This window comes from Biomphalaria glabrata, chromosome 1 (assembly GCF_947242115.1).
Source record: "Biomphalaria glabrata chromosome 1, xgBioGlab47.1, whole genome shotgun sequence".
NCBI classification, from domain to species: Eukaryota; Metazoa; Mollusca; class Gastropoda; family Planorbidae; genus Biomphalaria; species Biomphalaria glabrata.
This window is the reverse complement of record NC_074711.1, coordinates 55467539-55487766: the sequence shown is the minus strand read 5'-3', so window position 1 is coordinate 55487766 and position 20228 is coordinate 55467539. Positions and strand designations below refer to the sequence as shown.

Genomic DNA, 20228 nt, shown 5'->3' with positions numbered 1-20228 from the left:
CTGTGTAACATCATTAAAATGACGACTTTTGTGTGACAAAAATATGAACTCGAGTGTTCTCACATAAAAGTATTGTCAGGGCAGACTCTTTTTTATTAGATTTAATTTGACCTGAGGCTTATTTTTTACTAGTGCCCACTAATTGCAAAAAACACTTCAATATCGGCCCTTCTCATCACTTATTATTTTAACCTTTTTGATATGCGCTCTGCGCACTAGAAAATGCAAGAATACGCTGGCGCCAGGGCTACGCCAAGCTTACAGCGCTTGCTGGATCGAGGCGTTACCTGCTTCATCTAACACTATTTCTGTACCGTATCTACAGTAAAAGCATTTCATAGTGTACAAAATTGGGTCTTAATTATCTAAAAACAAAAACGTTAACTGACTGGGTTAGTGAACATTCATCTCGTAAATTACATTTTTAAAACCCACCAGGACCATACTATGGGAGCTTACAGCGCTCCATAATATCCTCAGTTGGCTAAAGGGAGGGGGAACTGCGGACGCGAATGTAATTTTTGTCCTCAGGAGGGTGGAGGGGGCGCCACTGGTAAAAATGTGAGAAACACTGACCCAGTATGACATAAGTAAAGCACGGTCCAATGAACTAAGCCATAGGAAGTGAATGTAATGTACACTTTCTAGCTAGATGTCTGAGGGAAAGTGTGCATCTTACATAGCACTGTTGATGTCCACAATCGTGTGTGATATGTGTGGGAGCTAGATGTGTTATGTGTGCTTTTAGTGTTAGTGCTATGTGTGCTTTCTTATGAGTGTCATGTCTTTTTTTATAGCCATATGTGCTAAGAGTGAGTGATATATGTGCTATGTGTGTTATATCTTTTTTTTTATAATCGTGTGTACCAAGAGTGAGTTTTATGTGTGGTATGTGTGTGTTGTGTGATATTATAACCTAGTGTGCTCAGTGCTGAGGCCGCGATGTCATCACGCACACGTCAGCCTCAGGGCCAGACAAACGTGAAGTGGAGCCTTCAGTGTTTAACTATCGATCTGCGCATCCCATCAGAGCCCCCGTTCCAGCACTCGTGGTCAACTCTCTCCATTGAAGACGTTTCGATATTTCTCGGACCTCTTTCTATTTCACCACTTGAAACAATTCTCAGCGTTGACATGAAAATGTAAACAAGAGGTCGAACCAAAAACATTGGCGAAATGCTTATTAACATGTGTGAAATAGGTTATATGCTTACTGACATGTGTGAAGTAGGTTATATGCTTACTGACATGTGTGATATGAACCTCATGCTTACCGACATGTGTGATATGGACCTCATGCTTACTGACATGTGTGATATGGACCTCATGCTTACTGACATGTGTGATATGGACCTCATGCTTACTGACATGTGTGATATGGACCTCATGCTTACTGACATGTGTGATATTGACACATGCTTAACGGTATAATTGATGTAGGCTTCATGCTTAATAACATATTGGCATGTCTGATGATATTTACCTTCTTGAACTTGCTCTTTCAGTGGCGTATTTTTATGCAATCCAGGATTACATAACTGAGAAAGATAATTAACTCTTTCTCTCCTAATCGACGATACCATCGTTGATTTGACTTAATTAAATTAAATTAATATTAAATTTTTTAAACTTGACATTGAATTATATAAAAAGAGCATGCATTTCCCTTTAATTCGACACCAAATAAAACATTTATTGATAATAAACAACAAAGCTATTGAAGCTCAATCATAACAGGGTAGTGAAATAGTAATGCGCAAAATGAAGAATTCCTTTACAATGTGGAAAAAGAGAGAGAGAAAGAGTTAACAAGTTGTCATTACAATTGTATATGCAACCAAAGTTTGTAATCATTTGTGGAATTTAAACTATGAATTACCTCTGGTTCTTAAGAGTTTAACTATTAACTTACTCATTTGTCTAATCATTAAATAAAGTTTTTATTATATTATAGTTTGCAAGACGTCTAGGTACGTTCATGGTCTGAGACGTGTCAAAGAAACATAAAATTGAGCAAATTATGGAAGGTAGGGGTAACGTTGGCTTTTGCTGTACGTGGAAAACCTAAATAATGATTTTAGTCTCTGTTTGATATCTAGGCCCTAATTTAAAAATCATTGCCAGATCACGCTAATCATGTTTCGGGTAAGACACTTTAAAATAAAGTAGTCTGCAATAATTGTAAAACAATACAAATTATCAAAAAGATGTTTTATATCTGTTATAAATGATTTCATGTTTTAACCGTATGTAGTCAGTGTGTGAAGTGTGCGTAGATAAGTACGTTGTGCTTCGTTGTAACGTCGTATGTAGTCAGTGTGTGAAGTGTCCGTAGATAAGTACGTTGTGCGTCGTTTTAACGTCGTATGTAGTCAGTGTGTGAAGTGTGCGTAGATAAGTACGTTGTGCGTCGTTGTAACGTCGTATGTAGTCAGTGTGTGAAGTGTCCGTAGATAAGTACGTTGTGCGTCGTTGTAACGTCGTATGTAGTCAGTGTGTGAAGTGTCCGTAGATAAGTACGTTGTGCGTCGTTGTAACGTCGTATGTAGTCAGTGTGTGAAGTGTCCGTAGATAAGTACGTTGTGCGTCGTTGTAACGTCGTATGTAGTCAGTGTGTGAAGTGTGCGTAGATAAGTACGTTGTGCGTCCTTGTAACGTCGTATGTAGTCAGTGTGTGAAGTGTGCGTAGATAAGTACGTTGTGTGTCCTTGTAACGTCGTATGTAGTCAGTGTGTGAAGTGTGCGTAGATAAGTACGTTGTGCGTCCTTGTAACGTCGTATGTAGTCAGTGTGTGAAGTGTGCGTAGATAAGTACGTTGTGCGTCGTTGTAACGTCGTATGTAGTCAGTGTGTGAAGTGTCCGTAGATAAGTACGTTGTGCGTCCTTGTAACGTCGTATGTAGTCAGTGTGTGAAGTGTGCGTAGATAAGTACGTTGTGCGTCCTTGTAACGTTTTCAAAGCAACGTAATATCACAACTAATAAAGATGGTAATTAAATAAATATGTAAATAGTACTACTTATAATGCAGCAAATAATATAAAAAATAGGGGGAATTACTTTCGTCTGTAACATGATTCAGGATGCGTAGGGAGAAAGAAAACATAAAATGCATTGAAGTAAAGGGGGATAATAATTAAAGAAGCAGACGGTGTTGACACCATGAACTGACCCAAACCTTTGGACATAAACCTTATCGACGCCACTGCACAATTCTACAGAAAACTAGTGAGCTAGTGAATTGATGCTTAGAATTTGTTCGAATTGTTCTGAACTAGGCAACTATCCCAAATAATTCAACGTCAATTGAACTTGAATAGAAATAAATGACGTCGACCTACAGACATTAAATGTAAATAGAAAGCTACAGAGAGCACACGTCATGAGCACTATGTACGTACTTCTGGTGTAGCCAGGAGGAAAGTTGGACGGATAGTTTGGTTGTGTTGGCTGAATAGATTCTGATGAAACCACAAGGTGGTATGTCGTAGTTTAAGTTTATATTTAAGGATGTGAAAGTTAAAGGAACAAATACTAAGTGAGGGACAAAATGGCGTGTATTTAAGTGAGTTATACTTTATTTCATCTCTCATTTCACTTGAGTTTCTACGTACACCTACATCCTCCTTAAAGTTTATCCGTATAGGTGTGTGCATGTCTGCTAGTGTGAGTGTGTGTGACAGTCTGTAAACGAGTTAATTAATCACTGTCACTCGCTGTCTGTTACTTTATGTACATTAGCATGTCACAAGACACTGTAGAGTTACATTGGCCAAGACTTTGTTCTATTTTAAACTTTTTTTTTCTTACTGTTGCCTCCACGTCTACAAGTTACGAAATAAACGAAATAAAACAAAAATTACCTTATATATATATATAGTAATTTAGAATTTATTTCCCTTTTTCGAGTTAAAACAAGATAACAACTTAACAATAATTAACACTTTGATTGGTTTATTTTTCAATTGAGTCATGTTTTGTTAGGGAGAATAAATATTTGTGGAAAGTTTTAACTTGATCCGAGAATAGATGTTGGAGAAATAGGTGTACACCAGACAGAGTAAGTAGGTATAAGCTTTGTAAGAATAAAATAGAAATGCCTTGACTGGTCATTGGATTAGTCATGCATGCCAACAACTGGGACGCTAATAGATTGAGTGAAGTCGCACTTTGAACCAGGAAACTAGTGATTTGTATTGGTATGTAAAAACAAGTTATATATATATATTATAAATCAGTTTATAAATTGTGAAATAAGATAGGTATCCAATCAAATCCTATCCAAAATTTGATTCGCAGATGAGATCGAATCGTAATTGAAAAATTAATTGGCCAGTATGGGGATAGAACTGACGACATTCGTGCTATTAGCGCGATTCTTATTGTAGAGACGCATGATAGGCCTCAGATATTGAACGTATAAATAAGACCATATTACTTCAAAGCGAGACTGTAGCTTAGATTTCATAGCAGTAATATCTCTAACGTTAGTGATTGAGACTAGACCGTTCCCATGCTGAATGAAATGAGTATATTGATGCTTCTGAAGTTGACTTAGTCTAAAATGTTTGTAAAATGTTTTACATGTTTTGGATGTTCCTTCAGAGTTGAAGATAATTACTTCCTAGTCCAAACCTCCCGCAGGACGACGGGGGGTGGGAGCGGGCAGGGTTTGAACCCTGGACCATCGATAAATCTGAACGACAGTCCAGCGCACCGCACGATCAGGCAGCCATCCTATCCTGTTCGCATATATAAATCTTTAGTATGTCTACTTAGTCTGTTGATTCATAGGAACTCAATATACGCAGTAATAAACGCGCACAGAAAGACGCATGCAATGTTCTGATCACCAAAAATTCAACAGACCTAATAGTTTACCTTTACCTATCGCTTAGTCTATTGGACTGTTTGGGCACCATACAAGACTCCATTCCATTAAGCAATAAATACAATTAGAAAGAAAAAAGAAAAAATAGTGATATGAAGTAATGTATTGGCGATGTAATTGAACTTAAGAAAAACGTTAGAAAAAAATAAATAAAAAGACGTAGGGACAGATTTTAAATCGATTTTTACAAAAATGTCAAGACACTGTCATGAAAAAAAAAATTGTTGCTACCTAGAAATGAAAAAAAAAAAGATTTTATGCTATATTTTACAGAATTTGATTCTGCACTGCTTAAAGGCCGACGAAAAGTATTTAATTCTTTTTAAAAATACATAGTGTATCAAGATCTGTATACACCGGATACGTCAATCCTCCATACTATAAAAGTTCTCTTCTCTTTAATTCAGACACATGCTTCATTTATTTATTTAAAAAACAACTGTAAATCAGTAAACTAAAACTGTTCCCCGATCTAGCCTCCATGACTTCTTGAAAGGTTACCAAGGACTTACGGAAGTTTTGATTTGAATGCCCCGGCATTAACTTCAAGGTCACTGTCAATAACACCGCAGACATCAGTGGGCGACTCACTTAGGACAGTCAGAGACACTTCTAACAGCGCAGACATCAGTGGGCGACTCACTTGGGGACAGAGACACTTATAACTGCATTTAGCTTTTCGGTATGACTGTATTTCTTTGAAACATTGCGACGTGATCTAAACGATTCATTCTGAGAATTAATTGATGAGCCTTACAAATATTTTGTGGATCTATTGAGTTGTTATTGTTATTAAAGACATCGTTTCCCAGGCTATCGACAAACTCGACCCTTAAAGAAAAGTATCAATAGAAACAAAATGTATTCACACAATTTTTGGTGGTTTATTCAAAGAAACAACGTCCATAAAATTTTAAAATAAAAGTTTACATTCTCTATGTATATTTACAGCTCGTCGGATGTTTAGCTAGATCAGTGATTCCCAAAGTGGTCTATATGGACCCCCAGGGGTCTACGAAGACTTCCAAGGGGTCTACGAAAGTTAAAATGGGAATTGGGGGTCTATGATATGTGCACGGGGGTCTACGATAAAGAATCTCAATTCAGCATGGCGTGACTTTAATTTTGACCATTGGAATCTTTTTATGCACACATTTAAGATTTGTACCTTGTGAATTCTTTAAAACCTTTATCCTGCTGATTGAATGAAAAATAGTTTTATTTAATTTAATAACTATATTTAAATAATGTAGTTTTGTTTAGTTATAACTTTAACAATAATAAATGTAGACTGTACAGCGTTAGGTATTTGAAATTGAACTTCATTACTTCCTTGTCAAACAAGCGAGAGTTAATGTGCCATTTTTTATGATGCTATTAAACCAATTAAGCTGGAGGATCATTTTAGATGCTGCCACCCTTATAAAAAGATAAAGGTTTGCAAAACTTTCAAACACTCAAAGATGAAGTTCAGAATACACCCACAAAATCTCTTTTTGACCTGACATTGAGAAGATGATTATAGTAAAATACTGAAAACCTCACACGAGAGGCAAATTATTGATATTACCAGCCGTTGAAGAAATTGTAAAAACGCTTACACAGACTTATATCATAAAAAAAATTTAATGTTTGAGTTTTGTGGCCGGTGTCTTGTTTTGGGCCTCTTGATGAAGAATGCAATTTTATAGACATGGTCGGCATTCTCTAGTGACAAAGGTCAACGGTACGAATTTTGAGCTTCCAGAACATATGTTTTCTCATTATGATGTGTAGGCCTACGATTCTGACGTGAAAAATTGTAGGTGGTCGTATCGGGATAGTTTATTATAGGTGTCTTTTTTCTTGTATATCGAATGAGAGCTTGTCCATTTCTCGTTTTTACAATTCACTATTAGTTTCTTCATTTCTTCCTGATATAATGCGATGTTCAAGTGTGTATTTGTTTTCTCACATTTGGCAAGTGTGTCAGCCTTCTATTTCCTTCTATTTAAACATTGGAGAACAGTGTTCTTGCTATTGTTGAACTTTACAAGGTCACACAATATGTTTTGTACAAAATCTTTTGGATGTTCCTTCAGATTATGTGGATAATTACATCCTAGCCCAAATCTCCCGACGGGAGATGCGATCAGGCAAGGTGACCACCAAACGTCAGTCCAGCATCATGAGTTGTTTTATTTAGGAGGCATCAGAGTTTGTCAAGCCTTGAAGGACCATTTTTATATTGATTAAGAAAAAATTTAACTGTTTGGTGAACTTGGCTGATTCGCTAGCATGGTAGCTGTTAGCTCCAGTGCTCTTATTTCTTCTCTGTGGTTGTCATAGAGCTCATTAGTTATAATGAACTTATTTTTTAAATTATTTTTTCTCCATTGGGCTATTCAGTGAGTATTCCAGCTCCTCCGTATGTGGGGGCTTTCTGAGAACCATCCATGCAAACTCTGACCCATTGGTTGTTAGGGCAATGGATTTATAGAAGAGTTCACTAAATTCTTGAGCTCTGTTGGAATATGGTCAAATATTTCTTTCTTCTTAGGAAACGACATATTTCTTCAAACAACATATTTCTCTGTACTGCTGGCTGAGTCAACCTTGTCTAGTAATGATGTATTTTTTTATTCAAATTATTATGGCTTAAGAAATCCACGAAAAACTGCTCTTTGTGAAAACTTTTACTGTGATACTTAAGCACATTAATATTTAATGTTTTAAAGAACTACTTCATAAAATAACAAATCCCTATATGAAACATAATCTCCTTAGCAATGGATGGTGAGCTTGCAAACCTTTAAAAACAAAAAGTTTCCAATGTGTTTAGTGATTGTATGCTATATGTATTGACTGTTATATAATGAGTTTAAATATGAATTTTGTTAATAAATTTATTTTAAAAAATTAATTCAACTTAAAATGTAGTTTTAAATTACTTTTTCACTCCTCGTGTCATTAGAAATTATTTTAAACAAAATGTGTAATTTGAAATTGGGGAATTTTCAAAAATTCAATATAACTTAAGCAGGGGGTCTACGGAAAACCAGAAAATGTGTCAAGGGGTCTACGATGCATATATATTTGGGAACCACTGAGCTAGATAGAGCTATGCAATTCGTGCTGTACCGATGTTATGGTGTGTGTGTGTGTATTTCTATGGAGATGGTGAGAAGAAGATTGGTTGGTGGCTATGTAATGAAATTACAAAATGGTCTCGCGTAGAGTCCAGGAGTCCTGAGTGAAAGGACCTGTTTTTATAGTGACTTAGATTTGTTAGTTTGTTTTGTTTTTTCTTTTTATCTCAAGTTGAATTTGTCTTTATTGTAATAAAGTTACATTCAGTTTTTCTCACAAAGATGTTATTCAATTTATTTCAAAATGTAAAAGATAAAATATAATACGCTACTGCGGTATAGTTGCCTTCCAGCTGCTTGGTGCTACAAGTCAACGACCGTCGACAACACCCGAGTTTGAACATTGCTATCTTTTGCCTTTGTGCGTGAGACTAGGGCTATAAGCACACATCTGAAACGTACACCTCCATGATCTAGTGGAAGCAGTAAGTTGATGATAATGACTCGGCTTTTGAATGCCAAACTTTTAGCAGAAACGGTAACCTCAGGACCGACTCGTGGGCTGGGAGGATCAAACTGGCGTGCGTAGTGTTCGCAATAAATTTGGTCTTGTCTCTTATCGATCTCAGGCTGAAATCTTAGTGTGAGGTTGCGGACAGGACAGGACATATCTGCTAAGACGTATTTGGTTGTAACCCTTCTTATTACCATCTTTATAAAAAGGGAATCATTTCAAACAATAAATGTATAGGCTATATGTATATATAAAGTAGACATGTTCTTAAACAAATGTTCTAAAACAGAGTAACGCAATCCTGGTGATAACTAGTTGAATGTAGAGCACAAAGTTATTCTAGTTCATACTTCACTCGCCTCGTGTTCCTTAATGCTACAAACATTAGAATACACACTCTAACACTCATTGACACTGTCTAAATGAAACCTAGACTGTGTGAATGTGTTCTTTATATCTTTGTTTGTTAACAATTGAGCAAAACAGACTATGAAAGTCAACACTAGCTCCAAAAAATGTCAAAAAATAATGCTTAAAAACCCATTTACAAAGAATGACCGGTCGAATTACCTACTTACAAAGGAAAGTTAACTACTTTTTGACAAGTGCTTATTATAGAATCATGCTTTTAAAGAGTAGTTCACATTCACGGTCGTTACTACTGGCAAAGATTTGTGAGCATGAGTGATCATTATTACTTCTAATCACTTTAGAAATATTCTAGTTAACTTCTACATAGGTCTCTCCGGATGTTGATCGGACAGTTCTATTTATGGGGAGAAGTCACTACTTCGATAAGCCGATCAGAACACAATCAATTTAAAGTTCACCAATTGGATTGGTAGCTGAGTGCAGCTTGAGTACCATGCAGTAAGACTCGAACTTGAATCCAGATGACGACTCAAATATGAATTGAAATTTGACTCCAGCTAGGTTGAGATTCTATGAGAGATTGAACCTGAGGTTGAACCAGACCGCTATAAAACGTGAAAGACACGCAATACAAAACAATATTGTTTATATAAATAGAAATATAAAAAAAAGAAATGTGAAACGTGTGTGGCATGAGGCTTGAGTATTTCCTTGAAACGTTCATCAAGATATATAGTAGTATCATCCTTATTACAAGATTAAACAACAGTTAGTCATCGTCCCTATATAACAAGACTGCTCTATGATTTACAGTAAGCCGATAATTGCGTATGTTGGCAGCTTTCACGTGCTTGTTACCAACTGCGAGACAATGAATTTGATAAAGCTAGTACTCTTTCATCTTTGACATTTGGCATGTTCATAAGGCAAACCACCCTAGAAGCTCATGTATAATGAACTCTATGAGAACAAAAAGATTGGGGGGGGGGGGGCTCTCTAGCATACATATAAGCCTTTGTATTGTCCCTGTATCTTGAGTAGAGTGTTGACTAGGTTCAGGTGGAGGTAACAACCAAAATCAACACTACAAACTGAACATAAAGGAGGTAACAACTAATTCAACCAACCAACTGAACACAGACGCCAGGCCAACAATCCGTCTAATACTACACAAAACAAAATGAATCTGAACTTTTATTTCGCCGAATTCCTTATTGTAAACTAGCATAGCCTAACAATATATATATATATATATATATATATATATATATATATATATATATATATATATATATATATATATATATATATTATATATATATTGGAGGAGGGGGGAAAGGGTAAATGTTGTTCTCTTGTGCCCAAACGCACACAATCACCCTTAACTTTACGTTATGTCAACTAGGGTGTCTGGGAGAGCGTTGGTAGCCCCGCGCCAATTGTTGTTATTCTTCTGTATTAGTTACGTAAGAACTATCCTATGATTCTTCATACACAAAAGTGCAGATTAAACATCAAATCTGATATTCACTACACTGCTACTAATAGGAAAAAGCTATGTTTTATTTAAAGGTGTTTTGAACCTCTAAACCTCCCATGGCTACACCCGTGGAATCGGGCAACTGTAGTTTTTATTTGAAATGGGTGGAAACTCACCAGACCTCCCCCCCCCCCCCCTGGAATTTGGGACTGTAAATTGCTTTGGTTTTTCTCCGACTGTTGCTTGATTTCTCATAATTTAATGTATTAATGGAACCCAATTAATTTTATTGAGGAGAGGGCTTAGGGTCATGGAGTTTCTTAAGTGCAGTTTTGCTTGAATTAATTAATTACACTTTTTTTTTTAGTTGGACGTCCCCCCCCCCCAAACACGACAACGATCATAGAATTTAGTCATTGTAGCCTTGCTTCATTTGATCTTTCGAGAGAGAGAGAGGTTTTAACCTCAAAATCCTCTTGGCTACGAGGGAGGTAAAGGGGGGGGGGTAATTGAAACCTCTCCCCCCCCCTCCCCGGCTTCGTTCGTGTAATTTTGTTGACTGTAATTTTGCTTTAGTTTTTTTTTATTAGAGAGGGTTTTAACCTCAAAAGCCCTTTGGCTACGCTGGATGCGTAGACATTTAGATTAGATAAGATTAGGTTAGGTTATATTAGATTAAACATTATATGAAAACTGATCAATCAATTCTAAGCCTATGATGTTAGTATGGAGATACTCCGACCACCCGCGTGCCTACAACAGATGGAAAGATCACACACAAAAACTACTCGGTCTCCCAACTAATGAGAGATTATCAGATGGTTAATGGAGCCAAGAAGAAGTCTGGGATTGATTTTGTCCCTGGCACATCAGGAGTCGCGGAATGACACGTGATGTAACGTGATGTCACCCCATCAGCCTAGCGCCTGATTTAGGTTTTTGTTTGATTGAATGCCTGATGGGGGAGAGGGTTAGGAATGCCTGATGGGGGAGAGGGTTATGGATGCCTGATGGGGGAGAGGGTTTTGAATGCCTGATGGGGGAGAGGGTTATGGCTGGAACTAAACTTCAACGAAACTTTGGCCACCAAGCATTTTGTTTGTGTGCTATTAGTTTTGTATACTTTTTGCAGCATTATAGCCTCCAGTGCTAGGTTTGTAATTTTGTGTATATCTGGGTATTTCAAAATGCGGTCTGGGTATTACAGATGTCGAATTTAAGTTTCTTTAAAGAATATAAAATTTATATATATAAGATTAGTTCCCACTTTAGCGCTTTATATTTTGAGAAAATATTTATCAAAAGTAGATTAAACAAACTGACTTGGTTTTATACTAATTTTTTGGTTTTAAAATGTCAGTACATGTATTCACTGATTGATCTTAGTTGTTCCCTTTAGTATCCACCATCCATTGATTGATTTTCTGTTTTCTTTTTTTGGATTTCCGTATCCGCTGATTTACTGTATGCTATTCTTAGGGCCGAGCCACCATTACGATCGTGCAGAATTGTGTTTTTCAATGCACAATTGCAAGCTTTTGACACTAATTATTATCTGAGCACAATACGCCTCTCCTCTCTCTCCCTCTCTCTCTCTCTTTTTCTTTCCGTCCATGCATCTGTCACTACCTCTCTCTCTTCCCAAGTATCGTCTTTCTATCTATCACCCTCTCTTTTTCATTAACAAAGTTTCCCCATATTTCTTTAGAAATGTGACATTTAAATCTGCTCATTATGTCATTTTTACCATAGTTTACCATACACAGTCTACAAAAGTCTACCATACATAGTCTACCATAGTCTACCATACATAGTCTACTATACATAGTCTACCATAGTCTACTATACATAGTCTACCATAGTCTACTATACATAGTCTACCATAGTCTACTATACATAGTCTACCATACTATACATAGTCTACCATAGTCTACTATACATAGTCTACCATAGTCTACCATACTATACATAGTCTACCATAGTCTACTATACATAGTCTACCATAGTCTACTATTCATAGTCTACCATAGTCTACTATACATAGTCTACCATAGTCTACTATACGTAGTCTACCATAGTCTACTATACGTAGTCTACCATAGTCTACCATACTATACATAGTCTACCATAGTCTACCATACATAGTCTACCATAGTCTACTATACATAGTCTACCATAGTCTACTATACGTAGTCTACCATAGTCTACCATACTATACATAGTCTACCATAGTCTACTATACGTAGTCTACCATAGTCTACTATACATAGTCTGTCATAGTCTACTATACATAGTCTACCATAGTCTACTATACATAGTCTACCATAGTCTACTATACGTAGTCTACCATAGTCTACTATACATAGTCTATCATAGTCTACTATACATAGTCTACCATAGTCTACTATACATAGTCTATCATAGTCTACCATAGTCTACTATACGTAGTCTACCATAGTCTACTATACATAGTCTATCATAGTCTACTATACATAGTCTACCATAGTCTACTATACATAGTCTACCATAGTCTACTATACGTAGTCTACCATAGTCTACTATACATAGTCTATCATAGTCTACCATAGTCTACTATACGTAGTCTACCATAGTCTACTATACATAGTCTATCATAGTCTACCATAGTCTACTATACGTAGTCTACCATAGTCTACTATACATAGTCTACCATAGTCTACTATACGTAGTCTACCATAGTCTACCATACTATACATAGTCTACCATCAGGGGCGGACTGGGTATCAAAATCGGCCCGGGCATTACCATATAAACCGGCCCACTAATCGCATGTCATATATTTTCGGTGGGGGGGTGGGGGGATTTTAGACCCCCTCCTCAATTTATCAATTTATATATATATATATATATATATATATATATATATATATATTAGTGTGTGTATATGTAATTAATCTTCATTTTTTCTACCCTAGAATACTCTCTTCTATAAGCAGTGAAAGGCAGTACACACCGCCAAGGGACAGCTAGGGAGTCTGGGGGAGCGCTGTAAGCTCCCCCACTGGGCTCCGGGGCTAAGCCCCGGATCCAAGCATTATTTCCTTTATTTTAAGCTTTAAAAATGCATATTTTGAGGTATCTACAATGCAATTAGCCTGCTACTCTTCCGCTAAAAAAATATATAACTAAATCTTCTTTTCACTGGAGTCCAGCGACTGGTAGAAAATGATAAAATGCATTAGCATTGTATTGAAAAGGGGGGGGGGAGGGAAACCACAAAACCCCATTTCGCTACGCTCATGAAATTTGGTGACTGTAGTTTGCTTAAGTTGGCTGCACTGGGAAAGTAAGTAAAGTGTCCCTTTCAGACAATGAGATCTCAGGCCAGTGATGATTTGAACCCCTCCCCCCTCGGCTACGCCCATGTGTTTTATCAAAGGTGTAAGCCTAATTCTATTAAAAATATATAAAGTTTGATAACGCATCGAAAACTGAATGTATGCTTTCGTTGGCTTACATAATGTATTCTGAAAACTATAAACACTACAATAGCAGCCTTAATTACTTTCAAACATTTTGGTATTACTTATAGATTACAGACGTTTCTTCAAAAAATATAAAATAATTAGGTCCTACGCATTTGACGTGTCAATCTAGTCATGCATGTTGATCTGTGATTTAAAATATGCTAAATCATTGGTTTTCCTGGCTGACTTTAAAGTGGTATCACCACAAATACAAAACTAGGGGTCTATCGAGCCGTCTCAGAAACATGGATAGTGTACAGTTAACATACAAAGAAAATAAATCACTTCCACATTACATGTCTGTGAAAAATACTGAATGTCAAATGGCAAGACAAAATACCAGATACTGAAGTCCTTCAAAGAGCGGGTCTGCAAAGCATCCACACAATCCTAATGCAGTCCCAGCTGCGATGGGCAGGACACGTATGAAGAATGGAAGACCACCGCATCCCTAAACGACTCTTGTATGGCCAACTAAGCGAAGGAAAGCGCTCGCATGGTGGTCAAAGAAAGCGCTTCAGGGACACCCTCAAGGCTTCTCTGAAGGCGTTCAGCATAGAGCCAGCCACCTGGGAGACAGAGGCACATGACAGAGCATCATGACAGCGCGCTGTGAAAACTGGCGCATAGGTTTGCTGAGGAAAAGAGAAAGCTGGCAGAAGAAGAATGCCAGAGAAGAAAAGCAAGGCCCACGACACTAGCTCCAGCTGGAATAACCTGCCTAGTGTGCGGCCGAACATTCCGGGCTCACATGGGTCTCACCAGCCACACGAAGAGTTATCAAACTCCAGTGCAAAGCCCTCAGCCCCCTGGATGACAAAGTGGTCGTAATCGAACTACGATGGACGAACTATATATACATATATATATATATATATATATATATATATATATATATATATATATCATGGGCGTAGCCAGGATTTTTTTTTCGGGGGGGGGGGGGGGGGGGTTGGGGGGGATTTTTTTTTACCCCCCCCCCCCCCGCGAAATTTGTTTAAAATATATATTTATGTGTGTTTGTGTGTGTGTGTGTACATAATCTTTATTGCATTCTGACCCATCATTCTTCCATGAGTTAGTGGGAAAATTGTAGATTCCCCACCAATACTATCAAGGGGGTCTGGGGGAGCGCTAGCAGCTCCCCCAGCGCGAGGCGAAGCCCCGCCGCCAAGCACTATTTCTGATATTGAAAGCCAACAAAATGCATATCCTGAGGTATCTACAGTGCATTTTCCTGCTATTAAAAAGTTTTATTTCAAATACCTAATGTGCTATTCTTACTGACTTAGACCCTCCCGCGACGTTCGGCGCATTTGCCGTCAAGCTGTTTCCATAAAATTGTAGATTCCCAGCTATTACTAGCAATGGGGTCTGGGGGAGCGCTAGGAGCTCCCTTAGCGCGGGGCGAAGCCCCGCTGCCAAGCATTATTTCTGGTCTTGAAAGCCAACAAAATGCATGTTCTGTGGTATCTACAGTGCATTTTCCTGCTATTAAAAAGTTTTATTTCAAAAACCTAATGTGCTATTCTTACTGACTTAGACCCTACCGCGCCGTTCGGAGCATTTGACGATAAACTGTTTCCATAAAAATCTGTCACTTGTAATGTCTGAAGCCTCTTCCCAACTGCCCATGAGGACCTCAAAGAATAAGTGGCGTCAAGTTGTACTAGGATATCATTGCAACTCTTCTTATGCGTAATTCATTTTGTCGGAGAACATGTCCCGCAAACCTCATGCGTCGCTCTCTCACAATCTTACTAAGGGGTCAACTCCCAGTTCGGCATAGGATTTCCTTGATTTAAACCCGATCTCTATAACTGACTCCTAAAATCTGTCTTAGCCATCTTTGTTGAGCCACATTTAGTGTTTTTCAATTTCGGCAGATGACTATTCACTGCAGTTTATTAAGGGAGCCCTGCCACTGGTAAAAATGTGTAACCTCTCTTGAATACGCTCTTGGAATTAAGTGACAGTAGATTTTATAACGAAAAGAGAAGTTTTATCGTCAAAATCATCTGTTGGGGGTTTTCCAACTCAAAATGCTCCGTAGGGACTGTAGGGGGATCTTAAACTCAAAACCATCTGGAGGGGTTTTAAAGTTTAAACAAACTCCATCTGTGGAAGAGGGGTTTAAACTCAAAACCCCCGATTGGATTGGCTACGCTCAAATAATTTTAGTGTAATTTGCTTTTTTTTTTATATTGAAGAGGTATTTTTAGCATTAAACCCCTCTGAATGGGGGTTTAAACTCAAATTCTTTTGGCAACGCTCATAGCATTTTGAGTTCGTAATTTGCTTTTTTCTTACGCTGAAGATGTATTTTTTAGCCTCAAACCCCCCTAGCGGGGGGGGGGGGGTTAAACTCAAAACCCCTTTGGCTGCGGCGGAGGGGGGGGGGTTTAAACTCAAAACCCCTTTGGCTGCGCTCATAGATTTTAGAGTGAGTAATTTACTTTTATTTATATTGAATAGGTACTTTTTAGCTTCAAACTCCACTGGCGGGGAGTTTAAACTTAAAACCCCTTTGACTACACTCATAACATTTTGAGTGTATAATTTGCTTTGTTTTTATTATTAAAGAGGTATTTTTTATCTTCAAACCCCGCTTAAGTGGGGTTTAAACTTAAAACTATGTCAAAACCCATTTAGCTACGCTCATAACATTTTGATTGCCTAATTAGCTTTTTTTTTATATTGAAGAGGGGGTTTATCGTAAATTTTGGAGGGGGTTTTAAAATCAAAATCTCCCTTAACTGTGCTCTTGGAATTAGGGGATTTTCGTTTGCATTTTTTTTTTGTTTTGTTTTATAGAAGAGGGGGAGTTAAATGCGAAAACCCCAAGTAAGCGGTTTAAAACTCAAAACCCCTAGTTGGGGGGTTTTAAACTCAAAACTCCTGGTAGGGGTTTTTAAACTCGACCCCCCTGGTAGGGGGTTTAAAACTCAAAACCCCCTGGTAGGGGGTTTTAAAATCAAAACCCCATTGGTTGTGCTGGGACAAGTGATGGTTTAGTATTCAAATCTCACCTATAATAAACAAAATCAAAGCAAAAAATCATTCACTAAATTCCGATTCCCCCCCCCCAGGGGGGGATTTCATTTCGGGGGGGGGGGGGGGGGTTTGAACCCCAACCCCCCCCCCCTGGCTACGCCCATGATATATATATATTCCTTTCAAAGTTAAGAGAAAGCAGAAATGTTAGAGAGGTAGGCTACTTCTAAATAGGAAAAGCTCTTGCTTCGTCCTAGTACATTCTCAAAAACGCGACTTGTATATGAATATATTATTTAAAATATAGATATAGATCTAAGTGATTCTAAATCTCCTTTCATTAAATATCGGATATGACAGCGCTATATAAATTATTGTAATTATTGTAATAATTTTCATTATTAATGACTTAATACTAAGCATAAGTTTGCCATTAATCATAATGGTATAGGATTGATTTAGATCTAGATTTATGTTTTAATTAAATAATTTTTTTTTGTCATCCTTAAGAGTAGTAAACGACTAATAAACAAGAAAGTAGAACTTTATACCCATATTGAGCTATGAATAAGATGGGTGGTTTGCTATTTCGCGCAGGTGTGTATGTGTTTAAGTTTTGTTAAAGAGCTAATTGTCTCCCATTTTGTCGTGTTATATCAATGTTTTCTAACTTATCCTCTCCCATCCCTCTTTTTCGTTAATTTTCAATGGAACCACCAAAAAACGGGTGAGGGAAGGAGCAAAACAAAAAATAGGAGTGCTATCAAAGGCCCATGCCGACCAGCAAAATGATCAGGCCAAACACAGTCTCGGAGACATCAAAGTAGTGTTGAAGGCCATGCCGCTCGTGCATAGCAGAAAGTTAGGTCTAATACGTACATTGTATAGTGTAATTCTTAAAATTACATTCTTGTAGAATTTTAAACAAAATTAATTGTAATAATAATAAAAAAAAACAAGAAAACGTGTTCGTGTCTTTGTGTCTTGCTGCTGTCACTTTTTTTTTAAAGTTGTCTGCATTGAATTTTTTTTTCTTTGGTCGCGACCAGACCGGCCCATTTGGTACCGGCCCACCGGGCATTTGCCCGTTTGCCCATATAGCCAGTCCGCCCCTGTCTACCATAGTCTACTATACGTAGTCTACCATAGTCTACTATACGTAGTCTACCATAGTCTACTATACATAGTCTACCATAGTCTACTATACGTAGTCTACCATAGTCTACTATACATAGTCTACCATAGTCTACTATACGTAGTCTACCATAGTCCACTATACGTAGTCTACCATAGTCTACTATACGTAGTCTACCATAGTCTACTATACGTAGTCTACCATAGTCTACTATACGTAGTCTACCATAGTCTACTATACGTAGTCTACCATAGTCTACTATACATAGTCTACCATAGTCTACTATACGTAGTCTACCATAGTCTAGTATACATAGTCTACCATAGTCTACTATACGTAGTCTACCATAGTCTACTATACATAGTCTACCATAGTCTACTATACGTAGTTTACCATAGTCTACTATACGTAGTCTACCATAGTCTACTATACGTAGTCTACCATAGTCTACTATACATAGTCTACAATAGTCTACTATACATAGTCTACCATAGTCTACTATACGTAGTCTACCATAGTCTACCATACTATACATAGTCTACAATAGTCTACTATACGTAGTCTACCATAGTCTACTATACGTAGTCTACCATAGTCTAGTATACATAGTCTACCATACATAGTCTAGTCTACCTTAGTCTACCATAGTCTAGTCTACCATAGTCTAGTGTACCATAGTCTACCATAGTCTCGACTACCATAGTCTACCATAGTCTATCATAGTCTCGACTACCATAGTCTACCATAGTCTAGTCTACCATAGTCTACCATAGTCTCGACTACCATAGTCTACCATAGTCTAGTCTACCATAGTCTAGTCTACCATAGTCTACCATAGTCTAGTCTACCATAGTCTACCATAGTCTAGTCTACCATAGTCTATCATAGTCTAGTCTACCATAGTCTACCATAGTCTCGACTACCATAGTCTACCATAGTCTAGTCTACCATAGTCTACCATAGTCTCGACTACCATAGTCTACCATAGTCTACCATAGTCTCGACTACCATAGTCTACCATAGTCTACCATAGTCTCGACTACCATAGTCTACCATAGTCTCGACTACCATAGTCTACCATAGTCTAGTCTACCATAGTCTACCATAGTCTCGACTACCATAGTCTAGTCTACCATAGTCTACCATAGTCTCGACTACCATAGTCTACCATAGTCTATCATAGTCTCGACTACCATAGTCTACCATAGTCTAGTCTACCATAGTCTACCATAGTCTCGACTACCATAGTCTAGTCTACCATAGTCTACCATAGTCTCGACTACCATAGTCTACCATAGTCTAGTCTACCATAGTCTATCATAGTCTCGACTACCATAGTCTACCATAGTCTAGTCTACCATAGTCTACCATAGTCTCGACTACCATAGTCTACCATAGTCTAGTCTACCATAGTCTATCATAGTCTCGACTACCATAGTCTACCATAGTCTAGTCTACCATAGTCTACCATAGTCTCGACTACCATAGTCTACCATAGTCTAGTCTACCATAGTCTACCATAGTCTCGACTACCATAGTCTAGTCTACCATAGTCTACCATAGTCTCGACTACCATAGTCTACCATAGTCTAGTCTACCATAGTCTATCATAGTCTCGACTACCATAGTCTATCATAGTCTCGACTACCATAGTCTACCATAGTCTAGTCTTCCATAGTCTATCATAGTCTCGACTACCATAGTCTACCATAGTCTAGTCTACCATAGTCTACCATAGTCTAGTCTACCATAGTCTATCATAGTCTAGTCTACCATAGTCTACCATAGTCTAGTCTACCATAGTCTACCATAGTCTCGACTACCATAGTCTATCATAGTCTCGACTACCATAGTCTACCATAGTCTAGTCTACCATAGTCTATCATAGTCTCGACTACCATAGTCTACCATAGTCTAGTCTACCATAGTCTACCATAGTCTCGACTACCATAGTCTACCATAGTCTAGTCTACCATAGTCTATCATAGTCTCGACTACCATAGTCTACCATAGTCTCGACTACCATAGTCTACCATAGTCTAGTCTACCATAGTCTATCATAGTCTCGACTACCATAGTCTACCATAGTCTAGTCTACCATAGTCTACCATAGTCTAGTCTACCATAGTCTATCATAGTCTAGTCTACCATAGTCTACCATAGTCTACCATAGTCTAGTCTACCATTGTCTATCATAGTCTAGTCTACCATAGTCTATCATAGTCTAGTCTACCATAGTCTACCATAGTCTAGTCTACCATAGTCTATC

General features: G+C 37.7%; 1 protein-coding gene across 9 annotated transcripts in view; it reads left to right on the top strand.

The window, feature by feature from the left end:
- The window catches only part of LOC106078699 (uncharacterized), a 104914-nt gene that overhangs the window by 43507 nt on the left and 41179 nt on the right, over positions 1-20228 (top strand). The window contains exon 1 of one of the 9 annotated variants that reach the window (XM_056044980.1): positions 183-4198. The exons of the other annotated variants lie outside the window; for them this stretch is intronic. The gene's annotated coding sequence lies outside the window, so the exon portion shown is untranslated. Of the gene's footprint in view, positions 1-182; positions 4199-20228 lie in introns of those variants that run through there. 9 annotated transcript variants of the gene reach the window in all.